The sequence below is a fragment of the Coptis chinensis genome, chromosome 2, assembly GCF_015680905.1.
Source record: "Coptis chinensis isolate HL-2020 chromosome 2, ASM1568090v1, whole genome shotgun sequence".
NCBI lineage: Eukaryota > Viridiplantae > Streptophyta > Magnoliopsida > Ranunculales > Ranunculaceae > Coptis > Coptis chinensis.
In genome coordinates this window covers 42,914,911-42,928,018 of record NC_141457.1, presented here as the reverse complement: position 1 = coordinate 42,928,018, position 13,108 = coordinate 42,914,911, and positions in this window count along the sequence as shown.

Here is a 13,108-nt window from a genome sequence, read left to right as displayed (position 1 = left end):
TTCTGAAAAAATAGAATCCTGCCAAAATAGGCATGGGCGCGGGGCGCGCTCGGGTCAAGACCAATCTGAGCGCGGCTCGCATTGAAGTTACTGGAAGTCTTCCATGGCATGGGCACAGGTCGCGCCTTGGTCAAGGCCAATCTGAGCGCGGGTCACGCTCTAATATTTCCACGCAGAATGAACTTCGTTTTCTCTCCTCATGTGAGGGATAACGCCAACAATCTCCCCCTCCCGAACAGTGAGGAGGGATACCTCCATGAAATTTTCAAATCAACAGGAGGAGTGTGCTGCCATTCTGGCAATAGCACAACAAACATCAAACTTACCTTTCGGTAAGACTTTGGTCATCATATCCGACCCGTTCTTGTCGGTATGGATCTTCTCGATACACAAATGCTTGTATTTGAGTACTTCTCTAATCCAATAATAACGCACGTGTATGTGCTTGGATCTAGAATGAAAACTCGGATTCTTGCTCAAATGGATGGCGCTCTGACTGTCACATAGAACTACAAACTGTTTCTGCTTTAGCCCTAGTTCGTCGAAGAACCTCTTCATCCATAGCAACTCTTTGCAACACTCAGTGGCTGCAATATACTCGACTTCTATAGTAGAGAGGGCAACACACTTTTGCAACTTAGATTGCTAAGAAACTGCTCCCCCTGCAAAAGTAACCAGATAACCGGAGGTGGACTTCATCGAGTCAACATCACCGCCATATGCGCATCGTAGTAGCCTTCAAGTAAGGGCTTACTTCCACCAAAGCACAAACATGATTTGGAAGTGCCCTTGAGATATCTCAATATCCACTTAACACCTTCCCAATGTTCTTTACCCGGATTTGACAGAAAGCGGCTTACAACGCCCACAGAGAAAGCGAAATATATATCCGGTCGTGTACACACCATTGCGTACATCAAGGTACTCACTGCGGATGCATAAGAAATCTTTTCCATCTGACTTTGCTCATGCTCACCCTTTGGACACATCTTTTTGGTCATGCAGAATTGGCCACCAAGCGGACAACTGACTGGCTTCGCTTGATCCATGTTGAATCTCTTCAACACCTTCTTAATATAGCTTTCTTGAGAAAGCCACAACTTCCCACTCTTTCTATCTCGAGTGATCCGCATCCCAAGTATCTGCTTTGCTTTACCCAAATCCTTCATCTCAAATGACTTACTCAAGTCTTTCTTCAGCTTAGATATCTTATTGATGTTTGGGCCAACTATCAACATATCATCCACATACAACAATATCACTATGAAATCTCCATCTGGAAATCTCTGAACAAGCACACAATGATCAGAAGCAGACTTCTTGTATCCTTGCTTTGCCATAAAGAAATCAAACTTTATGTACCATTGTCTCGGTGCTTGCTTCAACCTATACAAGCTCTTTAGCAACTTGCATACTAGGTGCTCCTTGCCTTTGACCTCAAACCCCTCTGGCTAGTCCATGTTGACATCTTCTTCAAGGTCTCCATAAAGAAAAGATGTCTTAACATCTAGTTGCTAAACCTCCAGGTTTATACTTGCGGCCATACCCAATACCACCCGGATAGAAGTCATCTTCACTACAGGAGAGAAAATCTCATCAAAGTCAATCCCTTTCCTTTGACCGAATCCCTTCACAACAAGGCGAGCTTTTGTGCCTTGGGTGAGGATTATTCTCCTCATTCATGACTTTGTATATCCACTTATTCTTGAGACTTTTTCGTCCTTGCGGTTTCTCAACTAACTCATAAGTGTGATTCTTATGCAAAGAATTCATCTCGTCATGCATGGCCTTCAACCACTTCTCTTTGTATGTACCTTCAAGTGCCTCTTGATAGTACATAGGTTCTCTACCATCCGATAGTAGCACGTACGTATGTGGTGGATACCTGGTTGAAGCTAGTCTCTTTCTATTTGACCTCCTTTCCCCATCTGCTGGTGCCTCAGGAGGATGCACTTCTGCTTGCTCTGGTGGTGGTTCATGCATCTCATCTGCATCTTCTATACCAATAGGTTCTATCCCATCATGAGCAATGGGATTCTCATCATGAGCTTCAAACTCATGGTTCTGTGCATTCTCAATACCTTCTGCACGTTCCACAGTAGGAACAACTTATGGTTTTGAATCAACAAGATCATTAGTGAAAGCCTGTAGCTTCTCACCCTCTTCAAAGTCTGCTATGATTTGGTCTTCCAGGAACACAACATCTCGACTTCGGATTACCTTCTTGTTAATCGGATCATAGAGTTTGTAACCAAACTTTTCATCTCCATAACCCAGAAAAATGCACTGCTTGGCTTTGTCTTCAAGCTTGGATCTCTCATCCTTCGGAATATGTACAAATGCCCTGCACCCAAATACCCTCAAGTATCCACAATCAACATCTCTGCCTAACCATACTCTCTCTGGATAGTCACTATTCAGAGGCTTCGACGGCGATAGGTTGATCACATGCACGGCTGTACGCATTGCTTCTACCCAGTAGGTTCTAGGTAGCTTAGAGTGCGATAGCATGCATCTCATCCTCTCTACAATGGTATGGTTCATTCTCTCTGCTATTCCATTCTGTTGCGGTGTCTTGGGAACGGTCTGCTCATGATGAATCCCATGACTCTGGAAATACTCTTCAAACGGCCCAATGTACTCACCCCCATTATCTGAGCGAATACACTTTAACAACTTCCCAGTCTCTCTTTCCACCATGCTGTGGAATTTCTCAAACACGCCAAGTACTTCATCCTTGGTCTTCAAACTATAGGCTCATATCTTTCTTGTCGCATCATTAATGAAGGTCACGGATTATGAAGCTCCCCCGTGGGACTTCACTTTTATAGGACCACATAAGTATGTGTGCTCTAGTTCAAGGACATTATCCTTTATGTGAGACGGGAATCTTTGGAAAGACATCGTGTGTTGCTTTCCTACCAAACAGTGAGTACATGTATTTAAATGTGTACCTTTGATGTCTGGCAAGGCCTTTTGCTTAGCAAGAACTTCTATCCCTTTTATGCCCATGTGTCACAGTCTCTTGTGCCATAGTTCGGAGGAAGCTTCTTCTTCTGCCGTATTCACTTCTGCTTTACACAAACTAGACTGTGTTTTGTAAAGAGAGCAAATTTTCTTCCCTCTGGCTGCTATAATGGAACCTCTGCTCAGTTTCCATTCCCCATTACCAAGCGAGTTTACAAAGCCATCGTCATCTAATTTTCCAACCAAAATTAGGCTTAACCGTATGTCAGGGACATGTCTTACATCCTTGAGTGTCAAGGTGTAGCCTACATTGGTTTCTACATGAACATCACCAATGCCTATAATCTTCGAGACACCACTGTTACCCATCTTCACTTCACTATATTCACCACCACTGTAGGTAGTGAAGAATTCCCTGTGCGGTGTGACATGATAGGATGCTCCTGTATCTATCACCCAATCTATATCCTGACATGAGGTACTAAGACAACACACACCACAATCTGACACAATTCCCACTAGGTTATCGACTAGTGCGGTAGTATCTCTGCCTGTGTTTCCATTCCTCTGCACCATGTCTTCATGTACACAGTTATTCTTCTCATCCCTCTTCAGTGTTCTACACTCATATCTGAAGTGGCCCTTGGTGGCACAATAGTAACATTGCCTCTCTGCCTTAGGAGTTCTAGCTTCACCCCTAGATTTACTTCTGTCATCACCTCTAGAACAAGATGGTTTTCTGTATCTACCTCTCCCTCGTTTCTCTGTGACAAGGATCTCTGAGTGTGAGGAGCTGCCTTTTGAACTCCTTCTAGTATCCTCATTCAACAAAGATGTGGTAGCCATCTCCATGGTAACAATTCCATCCTTGGCTGCTCCGTGTAGAGAGACTGCTAATGTCTCCCAACTTTCGAGTAGAGTGCCTAATACAAACAAAGCCTCAACTTCGTCTCCTAAATCAATCTTCATCAAATGTATCTGATTGATGGTATTCTGTAATTCGTTAAGATGCTCAGACATTGAAGAACCTTCTTGGTACTCCGTGTCGGCAAATTTCTTAACGACAAACACTTTGTTTCTGCCCGACTTCCTCTCATAAAGGGCTTCGAGTTTTTTTTACAAGCCAAAAGCTGTTGTCTCTTGGGATACATGGTGAAAGACACTGTCGTCAATCCACTGTCGAATGTACCCAATTGCTTTTCTGTCAAGCTTGCTCCACTCAGCCGCAGCAACCGTTTCCGGTCTTTCTCCTCCATTCTCAATGGGTTGTGCCAAGTCCTTGCAATAAAGCAAGTCTTCCATCGTGGCTTTCCAAATGGTGTAGTTCTTCCTATTCAGACTCGTCATGCAAGTGTTCACGAAATGGTCCATTTCTACAAGTTATTTAAACTCAAATCTTCTCTTAGTTTTTTTGGCAAACACCTTCTGACCATGATTTGGATAACACCCTAGGCTAATCTAACCAAGGCTCTGATACCACTTGTTGGGGTTTATCCCAATACCAATCGATTCCCCCACTACACAGATAACTTGTATTTGAACACAATTCAACTCCAGACAAATTCTAAATATCAACTACAACCTATACTAACATGCCCAACTCGCTAAACAACTATTAACAACAAATAATAATGTAAAACAATAAAAGCAAACCACAACACAAAGAATATACCGTGGTTCGGCCAATGGTGCCTACTACCACAAGAGCTAGTTATTTATAAAGTGGGAAGGAAGATTACAATCTCTCCTTTCAATCTCTCACCTTACTAGATCACTCTTATCTCTTTACAGGGTTGTCTCTCTGTAAAGGTTATCTCTTAATCTTGATAGCTTTCAAGATTGGGTTTTCTCTGACTTTTGTGTTGCCTCTCGTATGTTTGGTTTTGCCAAAAACCCAAACATATAAGCCAAAACTCGCGGTTCCGGAAAAATAGAATCCTGCCAAAATAGGCATGGGCGCAGGGCGCGCTCGGGTCAAGACGAATTTGAGAGCGGGTCGCACTGAAGTTACTGGAAGTCTTCCACGGCATAGGCGCGGGTCGCGCTCTGACATTTCCATGCAGAATGAACTTCGTTTTCTCTCTTCATGTGAGGGATAATGCCAACAAACGTCTCAAGTGCCTTGGGGGCAATGGTCAAGTTTAGTTACTGGAAGGAGTTTCTCTATTTCCCCTTTCATCACCAACTAAAAGTCTCCTCCATTGAAGCTGAAGAAGCACCTTTAGATGCTGAACTGTCTTCTAAAGTATCCAAAGAAGAAACTACATCAGCCTTGAGTTTAATTTTTTTGTTGTTTGGACTCATACATTCTGAATCACCTCCTAGACTCTGAGTTCTAGTTTTCCGAGAGAGGGCCAAGACGAAGATGATCCACAAAATTTTGGCATGCTTTGTCTTCCCTTCTTGACATTCTCATCATCTTTTTCATCAGTATCATGACTAGAAAACCATGCCTCACTGCCAACTGACTCATTTGAAGAATTCTTACTGTTGAAGTATATATATAGGCGTGCACCTATTATCTCTGTGGAAGTTATAGGGCGTGGAGTGCGCCTATCGGGTTGTCAGAACGAATTCGTGTTTGGTGTTTCCTATTTTCATGTATTAGACTTAAGTATATATGTAAAGGAGCATTTTAGTTAACCTTCACATACGAGGTCGTAGGGAGAATGGGCTTGAAGATGGTAAAGACCGAGTTCGTTGATGAACGAACTGCCTATGTATCTTCTCTTGATTCTAGGGGGAGAGAAGAATCAGGTCTGACATAGTTCATATGGGAGGTATTTATAGATAGTGAAGGTGAATCTTCACCCAACACGTGTAAAGATCAACACAAATATAGGGTTCAGATTGAGAAGGAGTATAAGAGTGGTGTTGGTAGGAATGTTGTGATGATGGGGATTAGTTGCAGTGGTTAGTAACTTGCGGCAGTGGTTTGTAGAAGAGCAGCTTGGGTAATGATTGCTTCTAGAAGATAAGCTGAGTCATGATGTAGAACGATCTGCGTAGTGATACGATTTGTTCTAAAGTGATCTCGTAGCTCGCAAACACGAGCTAATGGTGTAGGTCATCCTGATGATAGTTCGGAGAACTAGGTTAGAGGTCGGTGTGGTATTTTCACTATGCTGAACACGTGCTTGATATTCCAAGATGAGAATATCACTCCCTCACACAGCCCCCTCTCAGTAGGTCGTATAGTTCGTTGAAGTGACCTACTGAGAGAACATGGTAGCACGTGTTGAGCATGAATGAAGAGACGAACTGAAGTAAATGGAAATACCTAATGAACTGGTGTGCAGTGATAGCTAGCACGTGGACGTCACGTGAGCAAATATGAGCAATTATTGAGGAAATGTGTCGCTGCATTTTTCGGATTAGTGAAAAGACAAGTCCTTGGTACACGTGTGCGGGCTAGGGCGTAGGCTGTAATCATATTGCATTGGGAACTGAAGGGGCAGTTATTCAAAATCAATCTTTGGAGAACCGAAAAGTTATTTTCCGTTTTCTTCTTCAACACCAATGCAAGCTAGGGTTTCTCAGGTGAGTGTTTTTGCTGCTACTGCTGCTCTTTCGTTTTTTTGTTTCTTTCTTCTTGTTAAGGCGTTGTGTGCTTAATAGCTAGATCGGTGTTAGGTTTTATTATGTAGTTTTGCGTATTGATAAAATAAACACGAGATGTCTGACTCTGATGATACTCAGTTGGAAGAGGTTCAGGAAGTGTTTGTAAGCTGTGGTGAATATGAGGAAGATAAAGAGGAGTCTGTGGGTTTTGAAAATGGGCCTGAGGATGATGAGGCTGAGGTTAGGGGTGATGAGGATAGGGCACGCTCTGGTTCTGTGGGTGCTATAGCTAGCACTTTAGGTTGTGAAGAGGGGTCGTCTTCCAGTAGGTTGCCCCCTAGGACGGTGGATCGACTTGCAGCAAGTGCGTTTCCCGACCTGAGGGCAGCTTATGGGATAGAAGCAAACAACCTAGAGATATACAACCCAGGCCAGAACGAAAATATGCGTAGTGAGGAGTATAACCCTCTGAATTGTGGGATAATAATCTGTGAGGGTCAGCTGAGGGCTGGTATGACGATACCATTCTCGAAGTTGGTTTGTGACTTCTTAAATTTCTGTTGGAAGTCCCCCTATCAGTTTGTTGGTAACACTTGGCGTCTGTTCAAGGTGTTCGATTTATTGAATGCGAGTGGTGAGTACCGCATAGGGGTATCTGACATTATTGAGCATTTCGCGGTAAAGCGATCTCGCAATTTCAACTTTAGCTTGCAAACTCTTGGGGAATTCTAGTGTGTTGGATGGTGTGAGCAATGAGGCTGGAAGAAGAGGTCGTTGCTGTTAGTTGGGAACTATTGTGCAAGAGGATGTAGTTTGCAAACTAGGGTTTGCAATATTGTTGGTAGGTAGGAGTGTGTTGGTTTTGTCGTTTTGATGGTTGGGTTACTGTTATTTTGAACTGATTGTGTGTTTTGTTGTGTTTGTAGAGCTCGCTATAAAGAAGCGAACCAAGCAGAAGGAAATAGAGAGGTTTGCAAGGTTGGCTCGGGCTCAGAAACAAGCGAAACTGCCTGAAGTCACGCATTTCTTCGTGGAAAAAGGAGGTCCCGTGATCAGGGAGAAAAGAAGAGATCAGAAAGAAAGGGCTCGGGGTCAAACTAGTGAAACCGTAATGGATAAGCGTAAGAGCGATCTGGTGATCAGGGAGGATAGGAACCGAGGTCGTACTGCTACTAAGCGATCCACAGGAGGTGCTGGTGCCTCAGGGTTTGGTGGGTTGGGTGGGCGACCTGAAGGGGGGTCCATTGGTGCACCTGTAGAGCTGGATAGGGTAGTCTTCAACCCTCGTGAGCGGAGCAGCTCATTGGAGAGAAAGGTTGATACGTTTGAATAGGACGCTGCAAAGGTGACCAAAGCTGCAAGGCATGTGCTTGGAGAGAGTTCCAGTACTCGGGGAGGTTTTGGTGGTGGTCGAGGCCTGAAACCATCATGGACCTGGAGACTTTTGGGGTCAGGTAGAGCTCGCCTCCTGTAGCTCGAGAGCCTACTCCGTTGGCCAAGGCGAAGGCCCCGAGTAAGATGAGTGGGAAGTCTGTTGTGGCTGTAGAGGATTTGGAGCCTCGAGTGGTGTACTTGGATGACCAGAGGGTGCAGCGGTGTGTGCAGCGAACTGATGTCAGCTTCAAGTCGAGTAAGATCTCGGCGTGCTTGCTTGATCACATAGCTCTAGATGGCAACCGCAAGGAGCTGTATGCCAAGGGGCTGGCGGATAACCTGAGACGAATGGAGATAGCGCAGTGTCTGGTAAGGGGAATGCTCATGATTTGGCTTGTATGTTATTTTATGAGAATGGTGCGAACTAACTGCTATTTTATGTGTGTTAATACAACTGGTGAGTGGGTTCCAGAAGCTGAAGGAGATTGCCCAGTTCGCTGAATCAGATAGGGAGACCGTGGTGAAGCTGACAGAGGAGTTGAAGAATATGCAAGACGTGTGTAGCATAGACTGCAAAGAGCTTGATGAGGTGAAGAAAGAGCTCCAGGCGCTGAAGTTGGTGAAGCTTCTGAAAGATACTGAGGTGGAAGATCTTAAGCTGAAATTACAGGGCGCTGAGGAGAACGTCTTTGCTGCGACTAGAGAAATTGGTAGGTTGAATGACTATGCCTAGCACTACAAGGACGTTGCTAAAAAAACTACTAAAGCGTATGACGTTCTGGATACTAATTTCCTTGAGCTGGAGGTAGATTACAACGCCTTTAAAGAGGAGCATGAACGCGGGGCTCCCAGTACATCGGTGGTACCTATACAGGGAGATGTATGTGATGCTCCTACTTCTGCGGTATCCGCTCAAGAGGTCGTTGAACCTCGAATTGAAGGTGTTACGCCAGATGTGTTTGTGAACTTGGGTGCGGATGGTCTTTCTGTTGTGATTGAAGAGGGTGATGTGGAGGTTGAAGACCTTCTAGTTGTTGAAAATTTGGCAATGCTTCCTGGAGTTTGAGAGTTGTGAGGGTATTTTCTTGATTCTGATGTTTGTAAGTTGTGATACATTAGAGCTGGTTTTCCGGGGTAATCTGGACAGTTCGACTTTCCTTTTATGGTTGTCAAAACACTGGGCGAACTGGTTCCCCGTACTGTTATGGGGAGCTCGCTGTATGATGAATGGTGATAAGCCGAGCTGGATTTCCTCAGAGTAGACTCAGCAACTCGGTAGGTAGACGAACTGGGGCCTGAAATTGGCTAAACCGTTCGTCTTTTTGCTTTTATGAAATGCTAGTTTTTGTTTATCTGTTCTGTTTAGCTTTTGATAGTGTGAGTGTATGATTCTTGATATTGTTAGAATGGTTTGGCTGTGTGGGCGACCTTTGGTAAAAGTGGGTGGTTAAGTAACGTGTGATCTTGGAAGAGCGTCTTGATCTTTATGCGTGCTTAGCCTTGCAAGTCGCGAGTGTCCTTAGGATGCCTTAAGCGTTCTAGTTTTTAAATTGGAAGGACTATAGTACATGCATGGCACGTGTAGGAATACGAATGGTCGAAGATATGAAATGATGGCTGCCAGGTGGCCTGATGTTTGGCGTCTCGATGTAATTATGGCGTGCCTAAGGAAGATACGTTATTTGAGAATAAATAGAACTATTCCTAGAAGACCAAAGGTATTTACTCTTCTCTTTGTTGCAGTGATTCTTCTCCAAACTTCGTGCGCCATTTTTCTTTGTTGATCCACTCAGGTATGTGTTTTTCATTGTTGTGGTTCTTCCTTAGAACAGAAGAACTGTGTTCTTGTTGTTAGTTCGTTAAACGCTATTTTGTTTGTAGATTCTATTATGGCCAGGTGTCGTGGATATACTACTGGTGATGGGGGCCTGAGGGAAACCTCTCCCCTTATGATGGAAGAGATGGAGTTCCACCCCCATCGTCATTGTGATCGTGGTAAGAGGAAGGCTATTGCGCCTGAGGTCAAGAGCAACAAGCGATCTAAAGGAGCAGGTCGCTCGCTTGGGGGCATTGTGTTTAGGTCTCCCAGTCGAAGGGATGAGGCCGATCTGGAAGCTGAGGCACATGGCGATCTAGGCCAAGCTGCCGTTGGTGACAGCTCTTCTCAGCGTGCTGATGACGTAAGGAGCGAGTTCTTCTATATTGGGAAGACAGGGAAGAAATGCGTTGTCAAGCGTTCTGATTGTAGCTTCCACTTAGCACCTATAGCGACTAGTCTTCTGGAGGGCATAGTTCTGGATGGTGACAAAGCAGAAGTGGAGGATGCAGACTTGGGGTCGCTGTTAGGGACCATGGATATGGTCTGTTGCTTGGTAAGCTCTTGCTCTAATATGTTCCTTTTTTGTTTGATAGGCGTCTCTAATCTTGGTGTTTGACTTGTAGTTCCTTACTGGATATGATAAGCTAAAAAATACTGTTAAGCATGTTGATAACGATGAAAGTGCTCGAGTCGAGCTGGGCTGCATGTGAGCTGAGTTGGGAGCTGAGAAGAAGAAACTACAAGTGATGACGAAAAGGTACCGTGATGTTGCTGAGGAGAAGTCGGTGTTAGTTAACTCGATGAAGGACTTGCAAGCTAAGCTGGCTGAGGTGACGGAGTATGCCAAGCGTTGCCAGAGGGTTGCACGCAAGACACAAGCTGCATACGACGTGGCCTGTGTCGAGTATGCCGAGCTGAATGAGAAATATTTGCAGCTGACTAAGGCTAGTGACCGTGGGGCTGGGTACGAGTATGCGCGTCGTACCCAGGGATGCAAGACACACTCCTTCAACCAGTACTGCTCCTAAGGACAAACACGTTGTTGTGTATTCTGGATGATGACTGCTAGACTTGCTCTCTGGTAAATGTTGAAGACTTTTTTTTAGATGTTTTTTTAGTTCTCCTCTCTGTAATAGAGTTAAACAGTAGAGCTGGTTTCTCAGGCTTGCCTAAGCAGTTCGCCTTTTTGGTATAGATACGCAACGAACTGGTTTCCACGAAAGTGGCAGTTCGATATTTTGAAAAAATTGTAAGAAATACCGATCTGGATTTCCTGGGTAAACCCAGCAGATCGGTGGATTCGTGAACTGGTTTCCAGGCGTTGGTCAGGCAGTTCCATTGATGAATATGTATGGAATGCATATTTTTGCTTATGCTTGATTGCTTGTAGCTAGTTTTCCGCTTATAATGCTTATGGCGTATAGTGGCTAAGAAACATGAGAGTTAGCTTAAGGAAACGTTGTGCTCGTAGATAACGTTCTTATATGTGAGTTGCCCACTTGTAAAAACCGTATAAGCTGTAGAGTTTGTTAGCTTGGGTGAACGTGTTAGCCTAATATGGCGTAGGGCTTGCGAGGAGCATTCACTTTGAGCTGATCCTAAAGTTAAAGGTAAGCAACTAATGAGAATTGGATAGAGCATGCTGCTCACGGAGAGCGTGGTAGCTTATGAAAGCATGTTGCTCACTGAGAGCGTTCTCACTGAGTTGATCCTAGAAGTATAGGTCATCAACTAGTGATAATTGGAGAGGCTATGGAGCCTGTAAGCTCAAGATAGCGTGCTGCTCACGGAAAGCGTGGTAGCTTATGAAAGCGTGTTGCTCACTAGGAGTGTTCTCACTGAGTTGATCTTAGAAGTATAGGTCCTCAACTAGTGAGAATTAAAGAGGATATGAAGCCTGTAAGCTCAAGAGAGCGTGCTGCTCACGGAGAGTGTGGTAGCTTATGAAAGCATGTTGCTCATTGAGTTGATCCTAGAAGTATAGGTCATCAACTAGTGAGAATTGGAAAGGCTATGAAGCATGTAAGCTCAAGAGAGCGTGCTGCTCACAGAGAGCGTGGTAGCTTATGAAAGCGTGTTGCTTACTGAGAGCGTTCTCACTGAGTTGATCTTAGAAGTATAGGTCCTCAACTAGTAAGAATTAGAGAGGCTATGGAGCCTGTAAGCTCAAGAGAGCGTGCTGCTCATGGAGAGCGTGTCACTCACTGAGAGTGTTGAAACTGCTGAGAGTGTTGGAAGTGTGCGTATACTGGTGGTGCTTTTAGTGCAAGTTCGGTGTTTTGTTGATGAAATTGAACGGAGTAGGTTGTAAGGTAAACATAAGTAAACTAAACTTGAATTTACAATAAATAAAAACATGGAATGTACAATAATGTTTTTTTATGGATAAAACTTATTTAACAAATAAGTGTTCCAAGGGCATAACAATGATTTCCCTTATTGGGTTTTGATCTAGTACGCTCCATTGCCTACAACTCGTTCCGCTATGTATGGTCCTTCCTATGTTGGTGTGAGTTTGGAGTCATCTTGAGTCTTTTTTAGAACTAGATCACCAGGTTGAAAAGATTGAGGATGTACTCGCTTGTTGTAGGACTTCTTCAGAGTTTGTTGGCAAGATGCCACTCTGATGGCGGCTAGGTCGCGCCGTTCTTCTAGCAAATCGATCTCGAGCTAGGACGGAGTCATTGTGTCCAGACTCGACGAGTTCTGATCGAGTCGTAGTGATTGTTAGTTCGATGGGGATAACGACTTATGTGCCATAGCATAAGGAGAATGGTGACTCGCCTGTGCTGGAATGAGCTGTGGTGTGGTGAGCCCACAAAATGTTCTCTAACTAATTTGGCCATTGGCTTTTGTTCTTTTCAATCTTTTTCTTCAGATTTTCTAAGATTGCTTTGTTGCTATCCTTTGCTTGGCCATTGCTTTGAGCGTACTGAGGAGTGGGGAATACATGAACGATCTTCCACTTAGCCAAAAACCCCTTGACTGTTTTCCCCTTGAATTGGGAACCATTGTCCATCACCAATGTGTGTGGCAAGCCAAATCTAGTAATGATGTTAGTCCAGATGAAGTTTATGACGTGTGATTCCTTGACATAAGCTAAAGGAATTACTTCGACCCACTTAGTGAAGTAATTAGTTGCAGCTAAGATGAAGCAAAAACTGGTACTCTTTTATGGGATGAACGGTCCCATGATGTCCATGCCCCACATGTGAAATGGCCAAGGGATCGCAATGTTGATAAACTCACGAGCTAGTTGTATGATGTTATGGCAAAAAGTCTGGCATTTGATGCACTTGAGGACATATGTTTTGGCATCGATCTGCATTTGAGGCCAAAAGTATCATTGGGAGATCGCTTTGTAAGCTAAAGAGCAACCGCCAACAT